This window comes from Dreissena polymorpha, chromosome 13, assembly GCF_020536995.1.
Source record: "Dreissena polymorpha isolate Duluth1 chromosome 13, UMN_Dpol_1.0, whole genome shotgun sequence".
NCBI lineage: Eukaryota > Metazoa > Mollusca > Bivalvia > Myida > Dreissenidae > Dreissena > Dreissena polymorpha.
In genome coordinates this window covers 42,795,399-42,811,974 of record NC_068367.1, presented here as the reverse complement: position 1 = coordinate 42,811,974, position 16,576 = coordinate 42,795,399, and the positions used below count along the sequence as shown (strand labels likewise).

The window sequence follows — 16,576 nt, the reverse complement described above, 5'->3', positions numbered from 1 at the left end:
TTTTTAAACACAGGCTCAGCAACAATCTTCCAATTTTTTCAGCAGAACTTTTGGAAATTTAATACTTTTTGTGCAGGATATTGGTCAATAAACCTATTAAAACTGCTATTCTATCAGAATCACCATCACCTCTTGAGTCTATCAAAAATAGAAATAGCAGACCTAGGATTAATATTTTATCAAACATTTTGGAACTCCACCAACAGTGCCTAGATAAAGATTTAAGTCACATCAGTATGGTGTCTAGCACATGTCGACATCAGTGGGAATGAGCAGGCTGAAAGGGAGGCTAAGGAGGGCTTCTTGAGGGGGCTCGTAGATGCTGGGGAACCCCTGGCGTCTACTGAAATCTACTCCCTGGAAAAGACATTTGTGGTGGGTGAGTGGAACCTCTGGACTAACAATTTGGCTTCTCGTAAACATACTTTTTCCAGACCTATGAAAACCCTCAGGCCGCCTAAAAAAAACTCACCAAGCATTGTGCTTGACAGAGCTATCACCCGCTTAAGGATGGGAATCACACTCTTACCCGATGGTGCAGGAAAGTATGTCCTTGGGTTAGACCATGCATGTCCTAGGTGCCTGGAACCCCTCACTGAACCCCACATGCTGCTACATTGCCAAAACTATCAGGCAAAGAGGGACCAGCTCCAAGCGGCATTGCACTCCCATTGACTACTTTATAACCTTTCCAACGTGCTAGACCCCCAAGGGAGCAGCAAGGGGTCCAGTCTTCTCTGCCCTTGCCAAATACCTAGGGCGACTTCGATCGCGCACTTAAGTCTGGAAACGCAGGTCTGGTAGGGTAAGCGATCGAATGCACTTTAGTTTGGATGGATTATTGAAGGTTACAGTATACTTACTATTTTGGGTATACTCTCTCAAAACAAGAACATCATACAGTACCAAATTACACTGGAATACGAAGAAAATATTGACGATTTTCGTGCATACTATCGAGTAACAAGACATTTATTTGATTTATTGCTTGAAATGACAGTGCTGTTTAGTGAAGCTTGAAACTTCTTGTACATTTCCTGAATAAAGTACAACTAATTTTCCAGCGCCTGCTATCAAATAAACATGTTTTACGGAGTGTTTACTAAGTGTTTCTTAAAGAAAATAATGTAAGAAGACTTATAAAATACTTGAGGCTCGCTCTGTAAAAAGGGGTTTTAATGCATGTACATAGTGTTGTCCCAGATTGGGCTGTGTCCACACAGACTTAACATGTGAAATACTTCCTGCCTTAACTGGATTTTTGCTCATAGAAAAATACGATAAAAGCGGAAAGTGTCTCCCTGATTAATGTGGACTGTACAGGCAATTCTGGTAAAACAATTTACGCATATGCATTAAGCCCTATATTCTCAGAGCAAGGTTCACCTTATTAGAGTATAGCCGTATAAATGCTCTTTAACTTTTGATTCATGATACAGTTACATGTAATAATATATTATTTGTCCATTTAAATGATGCATATTTTATTGTTCTGGAATGAACTGAACTTTTATTTTAATAATGTGTTCACTCAACATTTTTGCAGTTATGTTTTGCTGTGTTATATAATTATATAATAATAAATAAAATTTTAACAACTAGCTTCTCTTTTCTTTATGTGATTTATTAATATATTTTAAACCAGAAGAACAACAAAATCCATAACATAATGAACGCAAAACATAATACTTAATATTCACTGAACAAAACTATGTTTGTTAAAATTCAGAATCAAGGTTCTCAATTTTCAAAAAAAGTTCCATCAATTATTTATCTATGAATAAACAGCACTTGTATCATATATATGTAAGGCTATTACAATAAATGGTTGTCACTCAGGGTTTTTTTTTTAGAAAAAGGGGAGGACGCTGGACGCTGGGTAAAAGGGGAAAATAGAGCGCGAAAGAGACATATTTGGGGAAAAAATTAAAACTGTTCATTTCAATGTCTATAACTCACCTAAGACTAAAGGGTTTTTTTTTTAGAAAAAGAGGCATGTCTCTGACCTTTTTGTTCTTAAACACATGAACAAGTTTGATATTAAAGTCAAAGTCCTAAATAAAGTTGCAGGGGTAGATCTAATAATGGGAAATGTTTTCAACTGGGGCCGGGGGACGATGTCAATATTGTAATTTCAATTTCATGATGAATGGGTAGATGATTTAGATCTGCTACAGTATTGGAAGGGAAAGGTGCGGCAGCTGCCGATTATGTACTTTCACTTTCACAATGTTCGATGTTTATTACATGTACCTCCGAGTTATGCTGGGTTTCAACGGTTTTTGACGATTCATTCTTAAAAAATGCGTCGATGCAATTAATATTTTCCGAGTCCGAACGTTTTATTTTGTTCGTGTATGAACGCCAATTGTGAGACTTTTTTCTGTTTTAACGTTTATATCTTGGCTTTCACATAACCCGGATAGAAATTCGACTGGTTTCCGGTAATTAATTGACGAAACGCCATTCTCGCGCAAGAACGGAATCCAGTAAAATAGTCCCATGATTCATACGATTAGTTGCCCAGTTTCCATGACGTAATTTAAGAGCTATATTTAGAATCACTGGTATTCCCAGATTTGAGTGTTAGTCGGGAGAGAGAGAGAGAACGAGATCGTTGTACATGGTACAAATTGGATAAGTGTCGACTTCCCAAAAGAAAAAAAACATTTCTTTGAGGGTAAAATATTATATTTTGGTGAAAAATTACATTTTTGGAGGGGAAATTGTATTTTTAGGGGAAAAATTCTGGTAGGGGAAGACGCCGAATATCGGCGTCACTTTCTTAGTAAAAAAAACCCCTGTCACTAGACTGATAAACAATGAAAAAAGATACATAATCTACAGATTATTGAGCATTGTGCTTTGATTTCATTGTTAATGTAAAATGAACCAATATCATAATTATGATGTACACCTCGCACTCAACATTGACTTAGGCAGATAATACCTAAAAGAGTCAACAATTCCTGTTCATGTTATTGACTCTTGATGAAAAATCTGGAAAATAGCATAGCCCAATGTTTATGCAGTTATTTGCAGGACAAGGTTTTCACCAATTATTCTGGTTCAGAGTGACCTATGATCAAATACTTTGTATCTTCTATTGTAATGACAAAACCATTGACTCGCCATATTTCATCACATGTCTCCAATAAAAAAATACTTAACACACTTAAAACTTTAAAAAAAAATCAAGGCATCTCGTGGCACTTGTATGCGAAGTTCACGAGTATTTTAACACTGATATTTCAGTCCTTTGTTAATAAGCAGTTCAATTATTAAAATTAAATAAATTGTATAAAAAATTTATGTATTAGCACAAGTATTACGTTATGATGACAGTACCATAAGGGAACACATTTGGTCACGCCTCCACACTCGGGGACTGACAAAAATAAATTCAAGCATTATTTCAAATAATAAGGTCATCTACTGACAGTACAAAACCAAAAGCCAGGGTTAAATATATCCTATAAAACCATGCTGCCAAATTCAAAAAAATATACCAATGCATAGTCAACTATCATTAATTTTCTATGACAAGTTTTTATTTCATGATGTTTAAACAACATACCCTATGTACCAATTTCTATGAGTTAATCTACAAATTGTTTCTGGCTTGCTTGCCCTGATTCCTTGAATTCTTGGATACTAGCAGCTCCACAATTGCGAAAGGTGGATGATGGGCGATTGCAAAGGCCATCAACTTTGGAAAAGCTGGATCAACAAGGAACTTCGATCGGAGGGGATTTTACTTGTTGATCTCCATGTACTCATTTTAAATCCTCGACATGCAAGCATGGGATGCATGTGTATCCGTTCTTTTCATTGTTCATTGTAATGAATTGTAAACTGCCCAAGTGTGCAACTTTTCTTTTTATGTAAAAAGTATTGAATTTAAAATGTTGTTTTTAACCATTGTGTAAAATTTTGTTATTTTGTGTTTCTTATTTATGAGTTTGCATAAAGTAGGCGTCTCGAGCTCATTGCCAAATGAATAGTTTGAATAAGGTACGAGTTAACCATGGGACGAGTTGACTTGGGGACGAGTTGACCAAAATGAGGACATGTTGACAACGGGACGAGTTGACTTGGAAACGAGTTGACTGTAAACCGAAAAGGGCAATAACTTTTATGTAACAATACAATGTATTTAGGGTTATGGTTCTTGTGTATGTCACTTTTCTTCATTGGTATCTATACTCCCACGAAGTTTCATGTTGAAATATCATTTTGTTTCTGAGATCTATACAGCCCTGACAAGTTTGTGACAGACGTACGGACTTAAGGACGGACATCGCCAAAAATATATCCCTCCGACTTAGGCGGGGTATAACTAGTCCATATAAACGTACTCCCAGAGTCTTTGTTGATTTTTGCTATGGCGGCTCTCAGCAACCCTTTAGGTTATAAAGCCGAGAGTTGAATTATTGCAACTAGTAGTAGTAGGCCTAACTGGGTGTCATAAACAGAATTCACATAATGAATAAACTATTAAATTATTTCACTCAGCCTGCAAAAGCACTCAATAAGTAGGAATCACAAAGCCACAATTTACTGGGTCCATGTCAAATAAAACGTTCAGAACATGGTTTTTGACCTAATAGCTAGACAACCGATGTAAGGCTGAAATAATTCCACTTACCTGATGGTCCGCTTAATTTTTTCCTGAATTAAGTTTAATGTTAAAATTTGAAACAATCACAGAAGCATTTGTCTTTTCCCCCGCCACACGTGTAGAAAAAATCGAAAGTCTCGTGAAGCACAAGGAATCAGAATCGGTACTTATCGGCCATTACCGTTAACCGATTCCACTGGCGGGAACTTGATTATGTGAATTTTTAAAAATGCTCGAGTTGTTTTTATGCCCCCGGATCGAAAGATCGGGAGTATATTGTTTTTTGCCTGTCTGTCTGTCATTGTGTGTGTCCCAAAACTTTAACCTTGGTTAAAGTTTGATAACTTTTTTAATATTGAAGATAGCAACTTGATATTTGGCATGCATGTGTATCTCATGAAGCTGCACATTTTGAGTGGTGAAAGGTCAAGGTCAAGGTCATCCTTCAAGGTCAGAGGTCAAATATATGTGGCCCAAATCGCTAATTTTATGAATACTTTTGCAATATTCGTAATGTGTATGAATGAAACGTACTAGGCTTACGCGTACCACTAAGCAAGACCACAAGTGTGTATATATATATATATATATATATATATATATATATATATATATATATATATATATATATATATATATATATATATATATATATATATATATATATATATATATATATAAAACAATGTATTCAACTCAAAATGACCCGAAAACAAAGTGCATCCCTTTGAACAGCCATAACTTAACCAATTGTGCAGCGATTTCCATGAACTTGGTCTTATTCAACGCAGCAATGAATTTCCTTTCTGGAAATGAACATATCTTGTTATATTTTTACATATGCTGGGTCAAATTTTAAGAAATAACACGATACACTTCGCGTGAACTACTCGTCACTAAACGAAGGTTTCACCGGTCCTTGTATATATCACCATATATAATCCAAATACAAACAAATTCATAGAACCAAAAAGTTTTCTATCGTTGTTGGCGAATAGTCCACGCATTCATTCAGTTGCAACTCGTTTTTAAAAATTAAGAATAAGACGTCCTTATTGGTGTACATGTATATTTGCCAATAATTTTAAACGTGTAATCTAAATAATATCTAATAAATTCATGAAACATTTGCGCCTGGTGTTCGCGATGTGTAAGAACAATATTGGCTATTATTCATAGGTTTCCATAAACAAGCGCAGTATTTTTTGATAAACTAATGTGAACAAATCTTCTTTGAATGGAGGTCACGTGTTTTAAACTTTTAATGGAGCTTAGATGTTCAATTGCCCGATAGGAAATGTGAACGTTTTTAAAGTTTTAATAATTTTTTCAATGTCGTATTTAAACTTAAATGTTCCACGGTTCATACGAGGAGACACAATTATTTTTCTCAGTATGCATATTTAGAAACTGAACTTTAAAGATACAATGGCAACTAGACTTCTGCACGCAAGAGAACAGCTTTGGTAGTACTCCGTGCGAGAGGAACATACAGTTTTCATGTGTCATCAATTTGGACGAAGTATTCACGGACGAACGACGGACATTACGGTATACAAATGATACTTTCTCATATATGCAAACAATACAGAAGTTTGATGAAGTTAATTAACAATGGTTTCCTTGTGCTGCATATCATTAATGTTAGTTTGAATGTTATTCAGACATTTTAATCAAAAACATATTTCCAGATATTTAAGCGTCGGTACGCAATCAGATGATTGAAGGCTGGTTGAACGTTAAAGCATTCATTTAGTTGAAAACCAGCGTATAAAGATCGCTAAACACACCCATAACCTAAACGACCACGAACCAGATCGTTCTTGTGAATTGAGGAACATTCCATTGGCATTTAAAAGTTGTTGTGGGTTCTTGATGAAAGAAATGTGTAAACCTTTCATTCGAGAAATAAGTTGACATACATGATTATGAGGAAACGGGAAAGAAAACTTTTTAAAATCAATTTAAAATTTGATTACATTTTAAACCTTTTTTACTGATAGTAAATATTTTTTAGTTAGAAATTTTCAGGCTTTTTATTTTTTAACAAATTTTACTCTTTTAATGAAAATTCATCGAATCATGGATCAATAAAAAGAAAAGTCTGTAATGTATTGAAATATTATATATTTGGTCGTATTTCAAATTTGGGCGATATCCGTTTATAAAAAGAATCGAAAAATTATGAAAAAATAATGTGTTCCGTTAGACAAGCGTTTGATTTCACAGAGAAGTTGTCGGTCTACAGTAAACCGAAACTACTATCTGTTTACCATTTTCTTTTAAGATCACGAGCTCTTCGAACTATTTCGATGGGGACCTTCGAAAGCAAACATAGATAAATTTATATAACATAAGGGTGCTCATCGGCAACATGTTTATGCTCGTCAAAACATTTCAGAATCTTTAGATGAATTAAGTATGTCATTAATATTCGGATGTTATATGTGTTAAAACGAAAGTTGGAATGTCCAATAATAATATCTAACTATAATAGTTGTCCAATACGAAATCAATGTTTCTTTAAATAGATCTAGTTTAGAATTATAATAATCGTTAATATGAAAACTTGCAGATAGGCGGATAAAGGCGATAAATAATAACAGTTTATTTCATTTTAAAATTCTTAAGTGCGGCAATCCGACACAAATCTGATCCATTAAGTGTGACTTACTTGCTAAAAATAGTATACGCAACAAATGCATGTAGATATAATAACACATCTATGTTGATTTTGGTCTTGTCTTTCTAAATCGTTTCCGAATGAGAATGAATTAAAAAGTCTACAGGCATACAAGACACATCAGTTTGACACCTAGCATTTGACCTGCTTGTCGTTTTATAAGCTTTTCGTAATAAGTTATTGGAATGCACCGCTTCAAAATCTTAACTTTTAGTATATTGTTGAATAATACAATTGATTGCAATCTGTCATCGATTGAGTAACAGGGCTATAAAAAAGTAAAATTTAATAAATATCAAACTATGTAGATTACAAAGTTTAATATGCACATCAACACAATTGAATAAACTCATTCAAATATTATAAAACAGATCATTGGAGAATGACGCATTTAAAACAATGGAACGCGAACATGACGTTTAGCAGATATATAGCAGACTAAGCAGAATGTCACGTAATCGTTCATAGTTCATGGACGACACATAGTTATAACAATGTTCATTACTCTTAAATTACTGGTGTGTAGCCTATCATTCGATATCTCGTCATGCGCGTATTGCCGTGATGACGAGATTTGCATTAACTACCATTTTCCCGTGTCACGCATGGGACAAGTCCGTCCCTCTCTATTAATGTTAATTTCTCTGCATAATGTGGGATAAAATATTTAACAATACCATATATCAGTTTCTAGTCCACTTTAATGTCTGACATAACTAATATTTTCAATTATATAAATACGTTGTGATTGCTACATGATTGTGTCTTTTTCCATCTGTTCACCTCTAGATCTAAATGCTAACTGACTATCTCCCTCTAACATTTGCCCCGTGAAACTCAGTTATGAATCCCATTGGTCAGTGTTCTATGCGTGCTTATTGCTGGTTGGCTAGATTACTAAAGATACTGAATCAATGAATACAAACATACCCGGCCTTGTGTCAACTATACTATTCTTTAATCTCCACCTACACATTCCTACCATAACGTGACAAGAAGTTATAAATCTGTTAGCAGAAATAGCTAATGTATGACAATGCATATCTAATTAACACCATGTAAAATACTTTTACAAGTATTGGCAGTAATAACCTTTAAATAGCAATTTTCTAACTAAAATCTGACCTAATTTCACGTATGCGTTAATAAATAAGACGCCCTGTCACTTAGTAATAGTAGACAGCACTTCGTATTCAACGTGCACTATATCTGTAAATGAGGAGAATACAAAATGACGGATGAATGCATTTATCGTGAGCGTTCGCAGAATGTTGTCAAACTAGCACAGGTACAGTCGTTAATCAAAATCTTCACTCATAAATTGGATATTTAAATTTAAAAAGTGTTTAGTTTTAAAATATTCCAAGTTTGTGTTGCCTTAGAAAAGTCCCCAGGTGTGCATTTCACTCACTCAGACACATAGATAAATCAAATGGTGTTATCAATGCAAAAGCAAACAACACAAATAATACGATTATTACAGTTTTAGTTTATTGGCAAAATCAGCAAATACAAGCCTTTGGCCACATACTACAAATATATATAAAGATGACCACATAAATGAAATAATAAACCATTTTTTTCACATAAATGGATACGTGAGAACATCATTTGTTACAACGTTAAATAGAAGCTAGCTAGCAAGGTAATCATTTCTTTTTAACAAAGAGTTTATTTTAATACTTCTCCAGTTAATTATGTCTTTTTTGACGTTTTGAATTAGCTTCAACTTTTTAAAATAAACATCAAACACTATTCACAAAACTTAAAAGTTCAATGTTTTCCAGTCTAGTATAGTTAATATAAAGTCATATTTATTTTTTAGTGATCCATATAAGATGTGTTTTGTCATAGTTGAGTTTTAATCCAAAATGTAAGGCAACGTTGTTTTTTTCAAAGCTCAAAAGTAGCATTGAGGGAAACATCGTTGCCATCTAGAAAGAGAGATGTATCATTAGCAAAATGAGAAATGTTATGCTCAGTATTTTCAAATTTTTTTTTTTTGTTACAATTTCTCATTTTATTCATTTGTTGCAAACGCTAAAAATTTTCTCAAATAAACTTTTGAGCGGTGTCTAGCTGCTGAAAGTCAGAAAAAACGATATCAGAATTAGACCTGTTTTACAAACCAATGAGGTATGCACTTTGATTATTGTTCTGTTAACAACGTTCCAGTCTAGACACATAATGTTCAGTGAGATATTGCATACTTAAAACAACAACGTGGGATGAATTTTGAATAACTAAGGCGAAAATATTTGTTTAATGAGACGTACCTACTTTTTAACGTTATAGGTATGTTTCTTGTTGTTACCTCATCTCCAAAATCACATTGGCTCATTTTCTTTTACCCCTAAACGGGAAAGAGCCGATTTAAACAGGATAGTAGATATCTCCTTTAATATTATATTGTCATATTAGGAGTCTTCATTCAGGACCCATGGCGGTATGTTTTTGCAATTCAAGTAAATGTGGGTCAAAATTTTAAGAGCTTTACCGACAAGCACTATATGGTGCTATTACAGAGTTAACAAAAAGTTGCTTTTCAGCGATAAACTTGACATTGATTAAAAAAGTGGATTGGTGTTTCACCTTGCCAGATCTTACTCTCATTGCCGATACTTAAATTAGCATTAACGAGAGCGCCGACGGCGTTGAAAGTATATTGGCAAGATACAGGGAAGTTTCCGCTGAGTTGAATATTAAAGGAACAGTTGACTGAATGAAAATCTAAAAAACTATCAAAAATGAAGCAAGAAGTGGTAAAATATTTGAAACCATCATATACATAGGCGGAGCCAGAGGGGATGGACGCGGCGTACGCCCCCCCCCCCCTAAAATCGCCAAAGTAAAGTCAATTCATTGAATGCTTCACACTTAACTAGACCTTCAAAATCACTAAAATCGTGGAGCTTCCGGGGGGGGGGGGGCTTTGCCCCCCTGGACCCCCTAAGCGATAAACTATGCACTTTTTGGGCATTATAAGAAGGTACTTTGATGAAAGTATGTAAGGCGTGACATGCTCGATAAGTGGTTTTCAAAGCTTCGAAATCATTTAAATCGTGAAGCTTCCGGGGGAAGCCCCTCTGGACCCCCGAACGATAAACTATGCACTTTTTGGGCATTATAAGAAGGTACTTTGATGAAATTATATAAGGCGTGACATGCTCAAGAAGTGGTTGTCAAAGCCTTCAAAATCACTAAAATCGTGGAGCTCATGGGGGGCTTCGCCCCCTGGACCCCCAGCAAATCTTTAAATATCACGCGCCCCCCCCCCCCTTACCAGAAATCCTGAAACCGCCCCTGATATATCAATCGGAAAATCAGAAATATGTATCAAGGGAGCTTGGTATTTTGCGACATAGTTTATGCCCGGATGTAAATGTTATTTCTGATTGGCAAGACGTGTATTTATTGGAATTATGGCATATATGAAACAAGTTGGGAAACTACAATATTATACATGTAATCAAAATTTCGTATTCTACGTATTTAAGGGAGTTGTTTATAGATTTTGGCATTTAGACATGATTTGATTGCTTACAAATCTTTAATATTTTAATAGACGTAACTAACTTTTAAAGTAAGAACAAGAAATATCTTTAAAAAAGATATACGGCGTTGATTGTGGTTGGAGTTTATGAAGGGTAAAGAGCTCAATGAATGAGATCAAGGATAGCGAATGTCTTTTTCTGTGCAGTTTTTAGCTGCATCACACGCAGTACGGGATGTTACGCGGAGTTTTTTCGGCTTATTTTACATTATAACATGTTGCTGGTCATAAACCTATAGATACAAAACAGAAAACCAAAACAATAATGGAAGTGAAATAAAAAACATATGAGTCAGCCGGCCACACGCGAAGTATCCATACATTTTTTAAATATTTATACGCGCGTTCTTCGAACAAACCTGTTTTAGTGGTTTGTCGGGCATTGCTATTTGATTCGAGTATTAACAGTATCGAGAATCATCGCGCTCATGCTTAATACATTAGTCAATATGGTGAAATAATTCTTGTTAAATTAATTAAAAATAATATTTATTATGGTATTGTTGAAAACACATTAAGAATCTAGACATACCATAATTATATCGCTGGATATCTTCATTTAACATCTTTCTGGTCTAAAGAAAATTCCAGTTAACATAGTTCACGCTATAGCGTCTTTATTATATAACGCATCGATGACCTGTATATAAACTCTGACATTCACACACACTAACCGCGAACTGACGAAGGTGTAGAATCTACGCACAAATTGTATTGATGTGAAGAGTTGAGTGTAAAACTGTTCTATCTATCATGCCTTTTCATAAGGGATAAAACTGTTTCATGCTGAACACGCAGTAAAACAGTGTTAGAAAGACGCGGCCATGTTTCCAACGTTCTGGTGGTATTCTCAAATCAGCCAATGGACTAAATGAAGTGTATTCATTCGTGGGTAGCCGCGGGCATTTTTATGAATGTAACCTAAGGTCAAAAGTGACATTAAACAGCTATGCCGAAAAAAAAGTTGAACCAAAAAAACGTGCAGTCGACGTCATTCGAACTCGTTGCGTAATGATCCGAAAGCGGATGCGCTAACACTTCGGCAAGCAAACTTTCGTGAAATAGGCGAAACACAATACATATTGTAAACGTTATCTCGCTTTTGCCAATAACATAATTGTTTTACGAACGAAATTTGTTTCGTTTTTTTAAAATAAAAATGGTCTTAGAAAAATTGCTAAACATGGTCTAGAAAAATTATTACAAGAAAATCTTCGACAAAATATTTCCTCTGCAAACATCCCACATCCGCGCATGTTTATCCCATGAGAAACACGCACCTTACTGTGAGACGTGTTTTTCTGATTTTCGGTTTAAATAAGTCTATTGGCTAAAGCCAATAGCCTAAAATTATATTTCAGGTCAACCGGTTTATATAGTGGAGGCGAGTACAGATGTGAGGCCACGATGTCCTGTGCGGAGTGTGGGGGGCAGTGTCTGCCGGAATGTTGTAAGATGGGCAACGGAGGGAACAGCGCCGGCATGGGAGGTTGTGGATGTGAATCTAAAGTAGGCGGCGGGAATATTTCTGGTGGTGGTGCTGGTGGTGGCGGTGGTGGCGGCGGCGGCGGTGGTGGTGGCGGTGGTGGCGGTGGTGGCGGTGGTGGTGGCGGTGGTGGTGGCGGAGGAGGTGGTGACAAAGACAAATAACAATCATCAGTTGCATGGTTTGCTCAGCGCACAGTTTCAAAATATGTACTTGTTTTTTTTTTGTATTTTTTTTAATTTTTTATTCTGCTTGTTTTACAAACACATGTAGTAGGTTAGGAACAACTGTTTTCAATCTGGTGTACGTTTACAAATTCACTTAATGTCTTGTTTACAGTTCCGAGTTCTCTACTGTTAGCCTTGTTGTGTTTATAAAATATTGCATGTATAATGTTTTCCATCACGTGTTTCCAGGAATCGCATGTATGCATAATCTGAAATTATTTATTGTACTTAATGTCGATGATATGTGTTATTTTTCTTTCATAAAATCACCAGAAACCCTTAGAATTATGTTAACATATCAGCATTGATCATTAAAGTCTAAACAAATTAAAGGGTATTACCGATTGTGCTATAAGTATATGCAATACTTTAATTGAAACTGTAGGTTCGTTCAAACACATGGGTATAAGCATGTTAAAACATACTAAATTGTACAGATCGCACATTTTAATTACGTAAATTATTTTAAATATTTGGAGAAATTTGTTTTAACAACGTATCAAGGAATATTCTTATAAATTACTGCTTAATAAATACTTTTAACTATGATGAATTCACCTGACTTTACATTTACGACTACTGTCTGTGTGATGTTTCCCTATTACCTTCATAATTATTTGTGTGGTGCAACACACGTTCTTGGTGTATGTACTTTTCCATGTTAATATTATTTATTGTTCATTGACATGATGTTGATGCAATGTATCCTTGAATTGAACTTGGACATTGAATAATATTACGTTTACACATTTAATTGAAAGTGGTGCAGCATCTTATGCCTTATTGATTGGGCAATGAATGAATTTTAAATCAGCATGGGCCCTCCAAGAAAAGTATGCATTATACTAGGGTACTGAGACAATGTCCGAAAATGTTTAAAAAAAATAGCACATCATCAAAAATCATCGTTAAGTTGCTACACACACTTTTAAACATGTTGTAATAGTATGTTTATGCAATTGAAATAACGAATTAACATTTATTAATTATCAATTTAGTACGTTTCAGTCAGCGTCGTAGAACAGTGAAAAATTAACGTAAATCAAAAGTACTTGACTAATAATTAATGTTTATACTTTCCAATATAAATATTGTTAATATACATTTCTCCGTTTGCATTTTTTTTAAATGTTCAAGGGGCCTTTTCACGTTTTGGTAAATTGACAAAATTAAAAAGAGTTTTTTCAGATTCGCAAATTTTCTTTTTAGTTATTGGATATGTGAGGAAACAGTAATACTGAACATTAACAATGCTCTAAAATAGCCATTATATGCATCTTTTGACGATTTTAAAACCTGAAAATTGTAAAGCGTTGCAACGCGAAACGATTTAATAATTTGGAGAGTTCTGTTGTTGTCGTTATATTTTGTGAAACTACGAGGATTTCTTATATAAAGTATAAAAGACATCCTTCATTGTATGAGCATGGATGGACGAGTGGTCTAAGTGGTAGATTCCAGGACTCCAGGGGTCAGTGGTTCGAGCCCTGTTGAGGGTTACTTTTTTATTTTTTGAAATTTTATTCTTGATTTTTTACTGGAGCTTTTAATATCCAATGTTTACACTTATCAATATAAAGCATTTAATGACAAACTTCAATACATGCCAAAATATGTGAAAAGGCCCCTTTAATAGGTTATTACTTAATTATGCCACCTTTGAACATTTAGGCCTATCATTGTGCCTCTTGCCATATAGATATGTAACTGTATATATACAAACCGTGTCTCAAACTATTTATTCGACATCATGATCTGAAACCCACATTTTAGCTGCATGGTAAGATAAGAAGGTGCATTAAACAATTCGAATTAACGATAATGTTATTTTTTCGAGTTGATACAGTGAATTTAAATTTCTAATAGATGACTAAACATTGCAGTGAAATATGGAAACAGACAAAGTCCTTGATAATACATACACGGAATTATTGGAAGATAAATTTATGAAAATATGCCTACACGAGTCATTTTAGTAAAGAACATTTTATCATGGGTATTATTTATAGAAATGTCAAATCGCGGATTCATTTTACAGAGATACTTTAGTATATTCTTATATTGTATTACAAACATGTGTAACGGTTTTCTCTGTAACTCAAGCAAAACGTATATATCTGTTGTAATTGTTTGGTACATAGTATATACAAACCATAAAAAATGCTATCAAATATTGTATATGCAATATTGGCTGCATACATGCATTTCGCTTTACTCAGAAGATTTACGCATCATAACGACATGCTTTGTGTACAAATCACATGGTGATGCTTCATGTATGACAGTAGGCGAAATTCGCATTTAAACATGTATTAACTAGCGTTTGAATTTCTTTAAATAAATCTGTTTGTAACATAAAATTAAATAAATATAATCAATTTCTATTCAAGTGTTACATCCATTTTAATCTATAATGCATCATTGAATTTCTTGGCACCAAACTATGTGTGCTTGTATGCGACAGAGCGAGCGAGTTAATGTAAAATAAATATTCTCAAGTTTACTTAATTTATGAATTTATGTCTAATTTAAAAACAACTTACCCGACCTCTAATTTGATCTTTGTTTTTAAGGTTTTGATTTTATAACTTGAAACATAAAAACACGTTTAAAGAGATTATCCCGGCTACATTTTTTTGGTTAAAATTATTGTGTATGCATTACCCGGTATTATAAAGGCAAATGGTTACATTCAATAAATAAAAGAATGTATGTGGCATTTCATTATTCTATAATAAGACTTCATTAAACATAAGGTTACATTTTATTTACACTTATATGTTTGATGAATATTGCTTGGTCAAGTGTGAGGTTGACAAAACCGGATACCCCCCCACCCCATCAGTGTGCATGGACCGTTCGAAGGCGGTGACCCAAGCTTTATTCTACTATGTATGTATGTTGTTTTGTATTTTGCCGTACTGTTTTGGCAATTGGTCACTTGCCTTAAAAAAAGGATCACGAAAATGTGTATAATGAGAATGCAATACTGCTGCAGCAGCTGGAGTTTCACTTTTTTATATTATGACCTTTGCTTACATGCTCAGACAAATAAAGTTAAAAAGGCACAACACATGTTTATTTATATCAGTCTGACTCTTGAGAATTTTAATAGCAATTAAAAATTTGGTTAAGTGGTGTTGGATATCAACACGTGTAAATATGAAAAGAGAATAAGTCCAAAAAGTGTCATGATATGCTAGACGACGACCAAGAACAGTTATCGACTTCTGGAATTTCCATGACACAGACGCTTAAAACAACGATTATCCAATTAATTCATAATATCAACAGTTTCAAGAGTTAGTGGACAAATTGTTTCACTTCGACTAAAGCTTCGCAATGGCGATGTCTTTTCTTTAATTCCAGAAATACTTGATAAACTGTTTTGTTGATAGTTTGGCTTGTACCAACATTCCCACTTTGCAATGAATAAACACCGCATTGAACGTATCATAATTTTACTCAAAAAACTCTTTTAAACTGTAGAGTGCAATTAATTTCAAGATTCAAAACATCTTAGTAAAAAGCGTGTTTACCTTGTCGACATGATAATACAGTTTACTACGAAAACAGTCTTAAACCAACGTCGTTTTACCTGCTAATTTAAAAGTATGACTGATTTAAGTGTTACTAAATCGTTCACTCTCCCTTTACAGTTAAAATGTCCCGTTATATATTCCGCAATGCCCTAATGCATTGGTTATTGGCGTTGCACTGGAGTGCGTCGACTAGTATGTAATGCGTTTTTTCGCTTATGGGAGAAGTTATTTTACGGATCAATGTATATATTTTTGTGTTAAGAATATCTTGCATAGTGGTGATTTTTTGTGTAAATTAGTGTAAATAAGTACTGCATTTGTGCCTATTACATTTATTACAACATTTATTGCCAATAATGCAAAGCTAATTGTTTTAAATAATAACTGATCACAGGGGAAAGATCACAGGGACTGGGAAATTACGCAAAACTTTCTGGTTTTGTATAAAATGAAAACATAATCAA

The 16,576-nt window shown here is 34.3% G+C and overlaps 2 protein-coding genes across 3 annotated transcripts in view; both read right to left on the bottom strand.

The window, feature by feature from the left end:
- Positions 1-4,794, bottom strand: part of LOC127856181 (zinc finger CCCH domain-containing protein 10-like) — a 265,858-nt gene extending 261,064 nt beyond the window's left edge. Inside the window, exon 1 of the mRNA XM_052392252.1 lies at positions 4,649-4,794. The gene's annotated coding sequence lies outside the window, so the exon portion shown is untranslated. The remainder of the gene's footprint in view (positions 1-4,648) is intronic.
- The window catches only part of LOC127856174 (zinc finger CCCH domain-containing protein 10-like), a 572,427-nt gene that overhangs the window by 264,436 nt on the left and 291,415 nt on the right, over positions 1-16,576 (bottom strand). The gene's annotated exons all lie outside the window — the stretch shown is intronic.